General features: G+C 38.5%; 1 protein-coding gene across 2 annotated transcripts in view; it reads right to left on the bottom strand.

The window, feature by feature from the left end:
• The window catches only part of LOC119781958 (tyrosine-protein kinase CSK), a 67,244-nt gene extending 57,133 nt beyond the window's left edge, over window positions 1-10,111 (bottom strand). For both annotated transcript variants that reach the window (XM_038282620.1, XM_038282619.1), the window contains exon 1: window positions 9,858-10,111. The gene's annotated coding sequence lies outside the window, so the exon portion shown is untranslated. The remainder of the gene's footprint in view (window positions 1-9,857) is intronic.
• Window positions 10,112-12,302: the final 2,191 nt, after the last annotated feature.

The raw sequence follows: 12,302 nt of genomic DNA on the forward strand, positions 1-12,302 counted from the left end.
CCCGCGGGCCAGATGTGGCCCGCCATGTCCTTTTATGTGGCCCGCTAGAACTCCCACAGCCGTCATTTTGATGGTTCTGAGATTTTAAAGGGAAAGAACTATATTTAAAATTAAATTTATGTTGCTCATGTTAACTGACTTTTCCAGTTTCTATATTTCCTTCATTTTCACTTTTGAAAGTGAAAAAATATTTTCACTTTTTTAATACAATTAAAACGTAAAAAATAAATATGGTTAATTCTACCTCGATCCCCCACAACCGCCATTTTGACGGCTCAATTAGTTGCATTGTAAATTTCGTTGCCTAGCAACCAACATTCTACCTAGAACTTTTTGGCTAATATGGAAAAAGTGGCATTCAGAAGAAACCTAACAGCGAAACAGGCTTTAGAAACGCTTCAAAATATCGATGATAGTGATTCGGGCGGAGGGGGAGAGACCGATGAGGAGGACTGGGTAGGAAGCGGCTGTGTGACACGTGTGTTAGAGCAACAAGCAAGCATTTGTTTTCTATGCAACTGTAATTGTCACTTGAATAAGTTATAATAAATAATGAGTTATTTAACATTAAGGAGTCGTTACATTTATTTTACATTACATTCAATTACATTTAGTTACATTTATAAGTTACATCTGGCCCTTTAAGAACAGTAATTACGCTGATGTGGCCCTCATTGAAAATGAGTTTGACACCCCTGGTTTAGGAGGAAAGAACAAAAAAATGCTGCTGATGGCGTATTTAACAAAAAAAGCTAGATTTTCCTAAAGCCCTTGCTAATAAACATGTAAGACTTTATACAGTCTAAATTAAAGATTTAGATGATCTTTTTTGGCTTCAGTTTCCAGGGATATCATTTAATCATCTTATCTATAGGTTGGTCCACATGCTAGTCATGAAGTGCTCACCTAACGGCAGTATGCACTCCTGCTTCACATCCACATTTCAGGGGCTCATGTATCAAGTGAGCTTCAGTTCAGTTGCAGGAGGAAAACTGTTTGACAGTTCATAACAAAAGAAGAGGTAGGCCTCAAACGAAAGCAATAAAAGCAGATGAGATTTGGGAGATTCTCTCACCTGATGGTGGAAGAGCAGGTAGGATGATCTTAAGGAGATTTAGGCATTACTAGGCTACTATATCATTATAACATATCTTGGTTATTGATAAAAGTAACATTAATGTTCATGGTTTTAGTTATTTTTTTTCCACGAGATTGTTTCAAGAGGAAAAAAAAATCCAAAAATTGTGTTTACTGAAAAATGAATGCAGTCATCAAGCCACCGAAACAGTTGTGAAGTCTTTATGCTGTTATTTATTCCCTTTTTGTCATTTTCTTTAACTTTTCTATGCTTTTCCTTCCTAGATTACCCAAAGCAGCCAAGCAGCAAGATAAGATCAGGGAAATGGGACGGAAAGCTCTCTGACATGCCAGTTTCTAGAAACGTTAAAAAGATGAACATGGCTCTGTTTGTCTGGAGGTTTGGAGAGGGAAACCTCTAGAGCCTGGGGGTGAAACATTAAAACTTAGAGGTGAGGAGGTAAAGATCCCAGCCACAGACAGAGCAGGAACGCTGCCTGTAAGCATTTTAGACTCCAGTTTCTGCTGTGCAGCATGACTGACACCTGTTCCACCAACGCTTCTCATTTGGATGGTCATCATTCCATAAGTGATGCTTTTTCTAAAATGATTAGGAATAAATTATAAAGGAAATTGCTGAGATTAAAACTGCTAAAAGCTGATTTCATGATTTATTGTCCATGAAAGAGAAAAGGTGTGTTTTGTGTGACCCGGGCTGATTGGAATGACGGTTCATGTCTGCGGCCTGACATCCTTTTTCAACAAGCCTCAGCAGTATTTACAAAAAGGGCCAAACATTTGACTGTTAATGAATCCAGCAAGTTTTGTAGCACTTCTCTCCTTGGTGGGAATGCAGTAGTTCACATTAGGGCTGCAACTATCGATTATTTTGCAAATCGATCAATCAGTTGATTACCTTTTCGATTGATAATCGGATTGCCAAAGGCTCCTTACAGAACTTTTTTAAGAAATTAAGACCGGTGGAAAAAACCTTTCTACTGGAGGAGTTCTGGGTAGTGCATATTGACTGACAAAAAAAGTTTTTGTTAAAGGCAAAATATGACTATATTAACATAATATATAATAATTATATATAACATTTCACAATTTTGATATAAAGACATGTTTTAGAGTTTCTATACTCCAGTTAACGTTTAATTGATTACTAAATTAGTTGACAATTGTTTCAATAATAGATTAATTATGATTAATACGATTATTTCAGCCCTAGTTCACACAGATACTGAGGGACAGCGATAACGAAAAGGGATCTAGAGCAGAGCCTTTAAAATGGGCGTACATCGCTTATGGTTTAAGGAGTCGCTCCATAACTAAATGAGCTCAACATGAAGTGCAAAACAGTAATCCAAGCATTGGGATGAAAGGATGAATTCAGATATCATAATAATGATGGCGTGGAACAAAATATTTCTAATATGGACCGAAAGGACCCAGGTTGACATGTAAGGAAGGGGCCTCAGCAGGTCCAAACAACAGGACACCTATTTAAGGCCATGTAAGCTTTAATTACCTCAATACAATTCAAACGATTAGTTGTAAAACAGATGTTTTCAGGATCCGATGGTACTAAATCTGCCGGCCATCAGCGCAGAAATGAACAGTTACATTGCCTTTAGGAAAGACGGGCCATAGTGGATGCATTTTCATTATAAAAATTAAAGACTATACATTTTTCGTTTCAATTCAGACAAGAAAATTGATTTATCAACAAATCAATGAAATAATGAACAATGAATAGCCAATGGGACAGCTGGAGATAAGGCAGCATCCCTCACATGATCAAAAAATGATCAGTGAATAACTGAACCAATGCAAGAAAAAAAAAAAAAACCCTTGTCAACATTGGCCTAAATCATCAGTACACTGATGTACCAGTCCTTCTCTAGATAGGTCACAATGAGTCCAAGATAATTGCAACTTGTTTATAACTAGTTAATTTGCAATGCATTGTGGGAGATGGGCAACTCAAACCGTGTCATTTTTTCATATGCAACCTTTTCTAGTTCTGTCAGCCTTGATGAAATGATGCTGGAACGCAACAGCAGTTTAAAATAGAAGCGATCTGAAGACAATAAGAGTGTCTGGGAAACACATTACCGCCCCAGGCCAGTAAAAAAAAAAAAATCAGAGACTGAAAATCAAGAAACCATTAAACAAACAGGGGTACAAGTATTACTGTATGATGCATGTGCTCTCTCGCTGAAAGAGGAAACAGTGCAGGTGCAGAGCCTATATCAGTTTCCTTTTCCTTAACAATTCCTCTTCAAGTGAACCATGACACATTTCCCTGCTTTGCATTGCAAGCTCTGTAATAAAAATGCATGATTTATAATATGCATGCTCCTTATCAGACACTGAAATCTGCCCGTCTGGCTTTCAGTTAAAGTTCCAAGCAGAAAGCATCCATGTAGAGTGACGTCCTGCAGCTAGCAGGGTATACTATTGTGTTGGACATAAATACATTTTATCCTGTTAGGCTTTGCATGAGAGTCTCCAATAAATCTGTCCTCTTTTATTGCCGTCGCTGATTATAAAAGATGAGGAGACGAGTCAAGGAAGAATGTAGAGGTCAGCTGGCCTTGGATGAGCTTCAAAACATGTAATGGGATGGATGCTGTAGAGACAGAGGAGCCATTTCTTCTCAGCTGAGGACATACGCATAACTCCAGCTTAACATGAGACAGCAACACAGCTCAGATACTCTGAGCCTCAGAGAGACACAGAGACAAGTCTTCTTCTCTGCATCAAAATGTATTCAGAGCTGATTAAATGACGGCCAACATGCAGCATTCAGAGCAGCCTTCTCCTGCTGCCTGAACCTCCACTGGATTATCAGCGTTCATCAGAAATGCTTCAGCGTTCCGGTCCAGCACTGTAACCTGAGAGCTTGTTGTTTATCAAGCATTTTGACCCCCCAGACACAAAATCACCCTCTACAAACATTTTTCAGACGAGAGCAAATCAGCAGCAACCTGCTTCACTTTAAGCAGCAGTTAACATTTTCATTCTACGATTATGATGAGAGCAGAGCTTCAGGTTTTAGGAGGTAGTGTTGCAGAACTGCTAATAATTTAACTGTTGCAAGTAAAAAAAGCACATTTTGTAAGTGAAAATTTCATTTACCGTATTTTCACGACTATAAGGCGCACTTAAACGTCTTTTTTTTCCCTCAAAATGTGCGGTGCGCCCTATGGTGCGGTGCGCCCTATGTGTGTTGTAACTGCGACTTTTGAGGCCACCTCATTGAGGAGATGATGAAAGAGTGGCTGAATGTAAGGAGACCAGCTGTTTTTTTCCACTCATCACCATTAATATGTAACTCCATGCGTGCCCATCTCACAGCTGATGTGAAAAACATGGGGAAACAAATTAACGCTGTGCTCGCTGTTCAACCGCTCGACATCGGTGTGAACCGGACCAGGCAGGTGCAGCAGAAGCAGCGAGTTTACATGCAAAGTCAATGGTTGACGCGCGTATAGGCGCAGCAAAAGGTCCCACAGCGCGTTTTGGTGCAGCACGTCGGGAGCGTTTAAGCATCTGATGCACCGCCAACGCGCTGCTGCTGCTCAGATGGAAAAATTGAAGTTTTGCTGCTGGACGCGCCGCATCAACCAATCAGAGAAGCTGATCTGGGAGCTGGCAGCGAGACAGACAGCGCTCTGATGACATATGATATTAACGCAAATGAAAAGGCTGGGTGGATGGATGAGGAGATGATGAAAGCGTGGCTGAGACAGGTGTATGTGAGGAGACCAGGTGCTTTTTTCCACGCATCACCATCGCTGCGTGCCCATCTCACAGCCGATGTGAAAAAAAGATGAATCAAATGAACGCTGTGCTCGCCGTTATCCCGGGGGTCTGACAAAGGAACTTCAACCGCTCGACATCGGTTTGAAGCGGCCGTTCACAGTAAGGCTGCGAGCGGCGTGGGAGCGATGGATGACAGACGGAGACCACAGTTTTATGATAAATGGAAGGCAGCGCCGGGCAGATTACGCCACTGTTTGCGGATGGATTGTAGATGGACTGTGTCTGCTGGCTCTGTTGTTCAAGCTTTCGCAAAAGCCGGCATTATTTCTGAGGAGCTGCGCTGCACGGAAAGTGACTCTGGCAGCGAAGAAGGGGAAACTGGCATGTCTGATTTAGCGCAGCTGTTTAATTCAGAGGAATGCTGAGGATAACAGAGGATGATGACTTTGATGGGTTTGATTAATACTTTGTAATAAATACATGAATAAAGCACAATCATACTCAGGTTTGCTCCCGCTCTATTTTTCTACCTGAAAACTTAATTCAACAGCAGCCTCTGGGCGGGTCTCCTCCTCTTCACCGCGGTGGCTGGCAGGTGTTTTTTCATCTAAATAATCTAAATCTTGCAGCTATATTTGCTGTGATCAGTGGGAATAAAGTAGTTTTAATATGTTTTTAAGTGAGAAAGTCCACCTGAAAACTTAATAATTGCAGTCAGTTCATCCAGATTATCTATTTCTGTCGGAGGCGCTCAGACCCCCACATACCAGCGGTGCGCCGACAGGAGAAATCCTTTCGTTCACCGCGGCTGCTGGCAGGTGTTTTTCATCTAAATAATTTTAGCTGCAGGCACCAGGATACCGGTAATAAAAGCGAACATATTCCGTCGGCAGGTTTCAGGATTTTAAGTTAATTTAGGAGTGACCACAGCGCTGTGTCATCTGCGATGTGTGTCTCACGGCCAGCTGCCAGGTTTGATTAATACTTTGTAATAAATACATGAATAAAGCACAGTCATACTCAGTTTTGCCCCCGCTGTATTTTTAAATACGCAGTAGAGGTATTTAAAGGTAGTAGAGGACATGTACCTGTATATAAAAAACGCGCCCTATAGTCCGGTGCGCCTTATGTGTGTGTTAAATACAGAAGTGGGACACATAACTGAGACTGCGCCTTTTAGTCCGGTGCGCCTTATGGTCGTGAAAATACGGTAAGAAAGCTGGAAATTGAACATTTGACAGTATCACTGAAGATGTTTTATCGCTCCCTTCTATCTCCCCTTTGTTTCATCTTTTCTCTTTTTATTTTCTGTTTTTCCATTCCTGTAAAAAAAGAAATTGAAATTTTGAAGAAAAAAAGATTTTAAAATTTTGTTTTATGAAAATAGGTGTTCACTCCTTTTCTTTGGATTTATTCTCAAAACATTTTATCATTTCAAATTCATTTTTCACATTCTATTCTTTAATAGATGTTCTATGGGTCTGCTGGACGTTAGCAAAAAACATTTTTACTGGTCGAGCATATGAGTTTTATATTAAGCTTGAAGTTAGGAAAATAATTTTAAGACTCAATCTGAAATAAATCTGAGAAAACGTGTTTTTTTTTGTTTTGCAACAATAATGGAACAAAATTCACTCCATAGAATGTTAAAGCCCAAAACTGAAGGTTGATCAAACCTGCTGAGACAACAAGATCTGACCAGGAGATATAGTAAGTCTGGCTTACCACAAAACACCTCCATGTCAGAGAAGAACCGCAAACACATAAAAAGCTCACCAATCAGAAGCAACGCTCCCCGACAGCAGCCTGGAGCTAAACATCAGGACCCTGATTAAGGCTAAAAAAGCATGACAGCCCAATCGTTCCCACATAAACTTTAATGGAGTTCAGTGTTTAGTAATATTACACCAGTCTGTCACACGTGAAGCGTTTCTGTCAGTCCTGCCGTGGCTTGCCGAAGTATGTGCATTTCAACATAACATATCACATAACCCTGATGAACTTAAGAAGCTGAAATCTGAAAAAAAAAAAAAAAAAACCCAAGGACCAAACAGGCCTCTTAGACATCGATGAAGAGCTTTTGGGAAATGACTGTTTAAATAATCGTCTCTGTGTGTCGCATTCTAAATGTCTGGGGTTTAAACCATTTTTTTTTTTTTTGTCTTTGCTTTACAGGAAATAAACTATAAACATGAGATTCTTTTAAATAATCTGCTGTTAAAGGTTGATGTTAACTCAGAAATGACTGATAGAAGTGCAGCTCAAATGTAAAAATCATGAAAAAGTTGATTTTAAATCACAGAATTTGAGTGAAACTCGTTTGTTATACGGATTCATCAGAGAGGGAAATATTTCAAGCCTTTATTTTTTGTCATGTTAATGATTATGGTATGAAAGTGATGCTAAAAAGTAATCTAACTGGTTTATCTGTAATAAATCAACTCAGTTACCCTTACTCAGGAACAGACTGGCCATCAGTGGATTGGAGATTTTAAAAAAAAGAAAGAAAAATTATCTGTTCGTGTATATTAATCAGGTCTCTGCCACATTCGCTACTTTATGTTTCTGAGTCCTGCTTGGAGCAGGAGAGAAGGTCAAAAGGAAAGCAGCAGAGACGGTAAAAAACAAAGAAATAAAATTGACAAACATGAGGGAAAGTATTTTCCCAGTCTGCAATAAGCAGCTAAACGTGCGCTTGTTCTTTTTCACAGCTTCTCTCAGCTCCAGTAACGATGCATTTAGGACTACTTAAATAAAGTTAAGCTGAACAATACCTTAGTATATTGTAAAGCACCAAACTGAAATAATAGAGTCATTAATGAGTGAATATTTAAGAACTATTGTCTTTAAAAATAAGTCATTACTTTTTGGTGAAAAGATTCTTTGTGGATGAAGCAACTAGTAACAGTAACCTGTTACTTTTTTTCCAGTAACTGATCTGAAAAGATTGGAAGATTACTTAGTTTCAATTAGAGCTTAAAAATTATTGGATTAATCGATTATTAAAAATAATCGTCTGGGCTCCTCCAGCATGGATTTCTGCATCAATGAAGCCTTCAGGTCATTTTTGTTGGGTCTGCTGTTGAGTCGATGTCTTTTTCTGACGTCGGTCCACCAGATCCCAATATTTGCTGTCGATTTTATTGCCATTATTTCTTTCTCTGCCTTCATTGACATGATAAATAAATAAAAAAATCTCGATGTCAAATGTTACACAAATGTTCATTGGAGCAAAAAAGAAACTCCTATTAATAAATAAAACAAAATGTTAAAAATGATGGCAAATGTAGGCAGCGGCAATGAAAACATTTAATGTGATCTCACGTTATGGCTGCTGAATACGCCGCAATGAACATTCCTAAACGTTAATGCATCAGCAGATGCTGACACAAGGAATAAAAACAACAGATACAAGGAAATAAAACATATATTGGCCAAAAGTATTTGCTGGCTGATTCATCCGTCAAACTCTAGTTTGATCTTCCTGTTGATAAAAGATTTTCTTTCTAGGGGGTCCGGTTGGTTTGCAGGCCAATTATTCCCAGGAACACCAGCATGATTGGAGCAGCTGGTGGTACCTGGTAAAATATGGGCCGGTTAAAATATGGGCCGGTTAAAATATGGGCCGGTACAAAGTCCTTTTGAAAAATGAAAGCAGCTTCTCCATAAAGTTTCTCAATAAACGTAAGCATAAACTGGTTTAAATGATCCCAGAAGTCATTTCAGTAACGAAAGAACAAACATGATCTTACCATTAATGTACTTTTTTTTTTACACAACTTTCTCCTTTGTGCCTTTAAAATGTATAGCAAGAAAACTATAGTATCCTGGAAAATGTGTTGCATCCACTGCACAAGCTGAAGAATAAGCTTTTCCCCCCTTTTTTTTTAAACCAACTCAAGTTGTGATAAAAACAGAAATCAATATCCTGCAAGGAGCAGAAACAAAATTGTTTTTTATATTTGTGGAGATTTCTTCCTTTCTTTTCTTTTTCTTTAATGATTGACCTTTGATTAGTAGTCGATGTTCACTTTCTAATCAGAAACAAATTAGATCAATGTTAAAGTAACGAAGTAGTGTGCTTCTTATTGAAATAATGAAATTATAATATTTATTCAAAGCACTACCAAAGGCCTGATGATGCCAATGTGGCCCTAGAATAAATCAGTTTTTATTTAGAGGTTCAGGAAACATCTGCAGGTGTTTTGCTATATTTCAAATTTTCTGATAACTATAACTTTTCTCATTTGTAAGCCATAATAAGCCACTATTACTTCAGTCCATTTGTGTTGACCCTATATAAAGGAGTCTCTCCTCCTGAAATCACATACCTGTGTTTGAAGGCAGCAAAAAAATGGGATTGATCACTCAGATTATCTCTCAATGGACTAAATTATGATAGAAGATTAAAAGGGTTCACCGAATATAGTGTTTAGCTTTCACAGATTCGCTGAATTTACACCTCTGACCAAATAAATCTCAGCAAAATGTTGAATTGCTTCCCCATATGCCACATTATCTTAGTTCTTACCTCATCGGCGGCGTTCTAGGAGAAAAATATAAATAAAATGTGTTACTTGTCCGAATATGGAAGCAGAAGCTAAGGGGAAAAAAGGGGGTGACTCAGTGGTTTGGGTAAAAGCACCGAAATAACTGATTAAAACCAGGCGATAAAACAGACATAACTAATGATTTTATGTTTTCTTTTTTACTGTGTTTTTAAACGATGTTATAGAAAGAAAATGAAAAACAAGGGACACTGTTAAACCTGTGCAGATAGAGAAATAACTGAAATGTGTCCGATAATGGATCTCGTGACGTTCGTAGCTGAGGCTAACGCTGCTTTAATGTTAGCTACACGGAGCTGTCTGTTCGTTTTCCTCCAACAATGGGGGATGTAACCTTTCCACCAAACCCGAAGTTTAAACCACCTTCCACCCCGTGGCTCCTGGTAAAACGCTGCAGCTACACACTGAGACAAAACGCTCACTGCGCTGAGGATAACTCACCCAGGAGATACCGCTGAGGCGTCGGGCAGATGCGGCTGCAGGTTAGCGATGAACGCCCATCAGTGAGGCTCCGGCGGCTTGTTGGGCATCCAGTTTTCGCGCGACTATTGTCGGACAATCCGAAACGTGGCTTAGCTGCGACGGTTTCTCTGTCCTCTGACCGCATATGTTTTGTGTTGTTCGTCTGCCAGGCCTGGCGATGCTGCTGCTGCTGTTGCTGCTTGAAGGAAATGGGCTCCTCTCTGTCAGCGTTACGCGCACGCGCAGACAGGATGAGAAGAAGAGCCACGGAGCGAACGGAGAGCGAGCGCCACCGCGTGGTCAACAGCTGACAGCGTCAACTGATAGCACCCGTTTTTTTTATATATAACTACAAATATTTAAAGTTACGGAAGAGGATTGGGGCCACTGAAAAAATAAAAAAGTTAACTGATTTTTTTTTGAAATTTTATTTCACTATAATGTAGCACAAATCTCAGATTTCTGACTTTTTTCTCAAAATTCTGACTTAATCTCAGAATTCTGACTTTTTTCACAGAATTCTGACTCAAAATTCTGACTTAATTTCAGAATTCTGACTATAATCTCACAATTCTGACTTTTTTTCTTACAATTCTGATTTAAATCTCAGAAATCTGACTTTTTTTCTCAGAATTTTGACTTTAATCCCAAAATTCTGACTTTTTTTCACAGAATTCTGACTCAAAATTCTGACTTAATTTCAGAATTCTGACTATAATCTCACAATTCTGACTTTTTTTCTCAGAATTCCGACTTCATCTCAGAATTCTGACTTTAATCTCACAATTCTGACTTTTTTTTCTCAGAATTCCGACTTCATCTCAGAATTCTGACTTTAATCTCACAATTCTGACTTTTTTTTTCACATTTCTCTCTTTAACCTCAGATTTCTGTCTGTTTTCTTACAGCTAACAAACATGTTAGCATCAAGCCGTAGCCATGTCTGTTTTAGAGACTAATCTGTCTCTCTTGTTTTAATCACCTTCTGCTCCTTCATTAATTCAATAGCATCACTGGGGACCCCTCTGACACGTAAAAAGTTGCCTAATTGCATAATTTCCACCAATGTGTTACTGGTCCTCCCTAACAACTCACACCGTTATCAGTGAAGCTGAGTGCTCCCAAATCTCTTCCTTTATGGTGCCCATCTACATTAAGATCCACAATTCTGAGATTAAATTCAGAATTCTCAGATTAAAGTCAGAATTCTAAGGTTTTTTCCCATATTATACTGAAATAAAATTTAAGAAACAGCTAACCTTTTTTGTTTTTCAATGTCCCTAATCCTCTTCTGTATAAAGTGGTAAGAAATTTAGGCACTTTTTAAAATCCTTAACATACAACCTAATTTCAACGGACGTTTAAATAAATGTTAAGTTTCATTTACCATTAAATAATTCTTCAATCAAGTCACAACAATATTATAGAATCGATTTGGAAACTTCTGTGAAAAACTGAAACTTTTTGATATAGGGAAGATCTTTAAAAACTCTACCTAGGTTCTAACTTTAGTTCAGTCATGCAACAGCATCCTTGAATGCACCATTGTTTTGCTAAATCCAACCTTAACCATTTGTTCCTGTTTTGGTGGCAGAGGGGTGAATGTTTAGAAAATGAGGATGAGAGGAAGTTGATGCCAACTTCTGAATCTGAACACAGAATACAGATTCTGCCTTCTTCTAAAGGAACAGAAAAAAACTAAAGACTTGCTGCGTTTTGAATACATATCAAGCCTAATTCTTTGTTTCCCAATCAGCAGCTGACAGCCACTAGTGCTCATCAGCAGGCTAATGGCTGTGGATCCAGTTGAATCCTTTAGAGCACAGTAACCTGCATTCCTATAACTTGTTTTTGTCTTTATCACGCTGATAGAGATCTTTTGGTTAGTTTATTTTTTTTCCTGTTGGGTCATTTTCTTAGAGATGTTGTCATAAAAAAAAAAAAAGTAAAATATTACTCAGCTTCTCCACTGGATGGCGACATTTATCTGTGATGATCTAGTCACCTAATAACTTCTTTCCTTCAGGGTAACTTAAAACCTGTGCAAACAAACAAACAAACAAACAAATCTAAAATATTTGTATGAAATGTTTAATGATAAAAAAAGCATGTAATTTTCCTCAGATTAATGTTCTGCGAGACAAATATTAAAAATGTGTTTGCCCCTTACAGATTCCCTTTAATCTGTTGTCTAGAGGCTGTTTTAGCTCAGTGAACTTCACTAAGTTCATGTTTTGTCCACAGGTCATAGGTCTGACTTTGGTTAATTATGGAGTCCCAGATGATTACAAGGGGCTTTCCCAACCTGTTAGCACAGACAGTTGTTATTTCCTTTGGTTTTGAGATGATTGCTTGTTTTTCAAAATCTTTCAGCGGATCGGGTCATAATTAGACCAGAGTTGGGAAATCGAGCTTATTAAAAAA

This window comes from Cyprinodon tularosa, unplaced genomic scaffold, assembly GCF_016077235.1.
Source record: "Cyprinodon tularosa strain WSP-4 unplaced genomic scaffold, ASM1607723v1 ctg186, whole genome shotgun sequence".
NCBI lineage: Eukaryota > Metazoa > Chordata > Actinopteri > Cyprinodontiformes > Cyprinodontidae > Cyprinodon > Cyprinodon tularosa.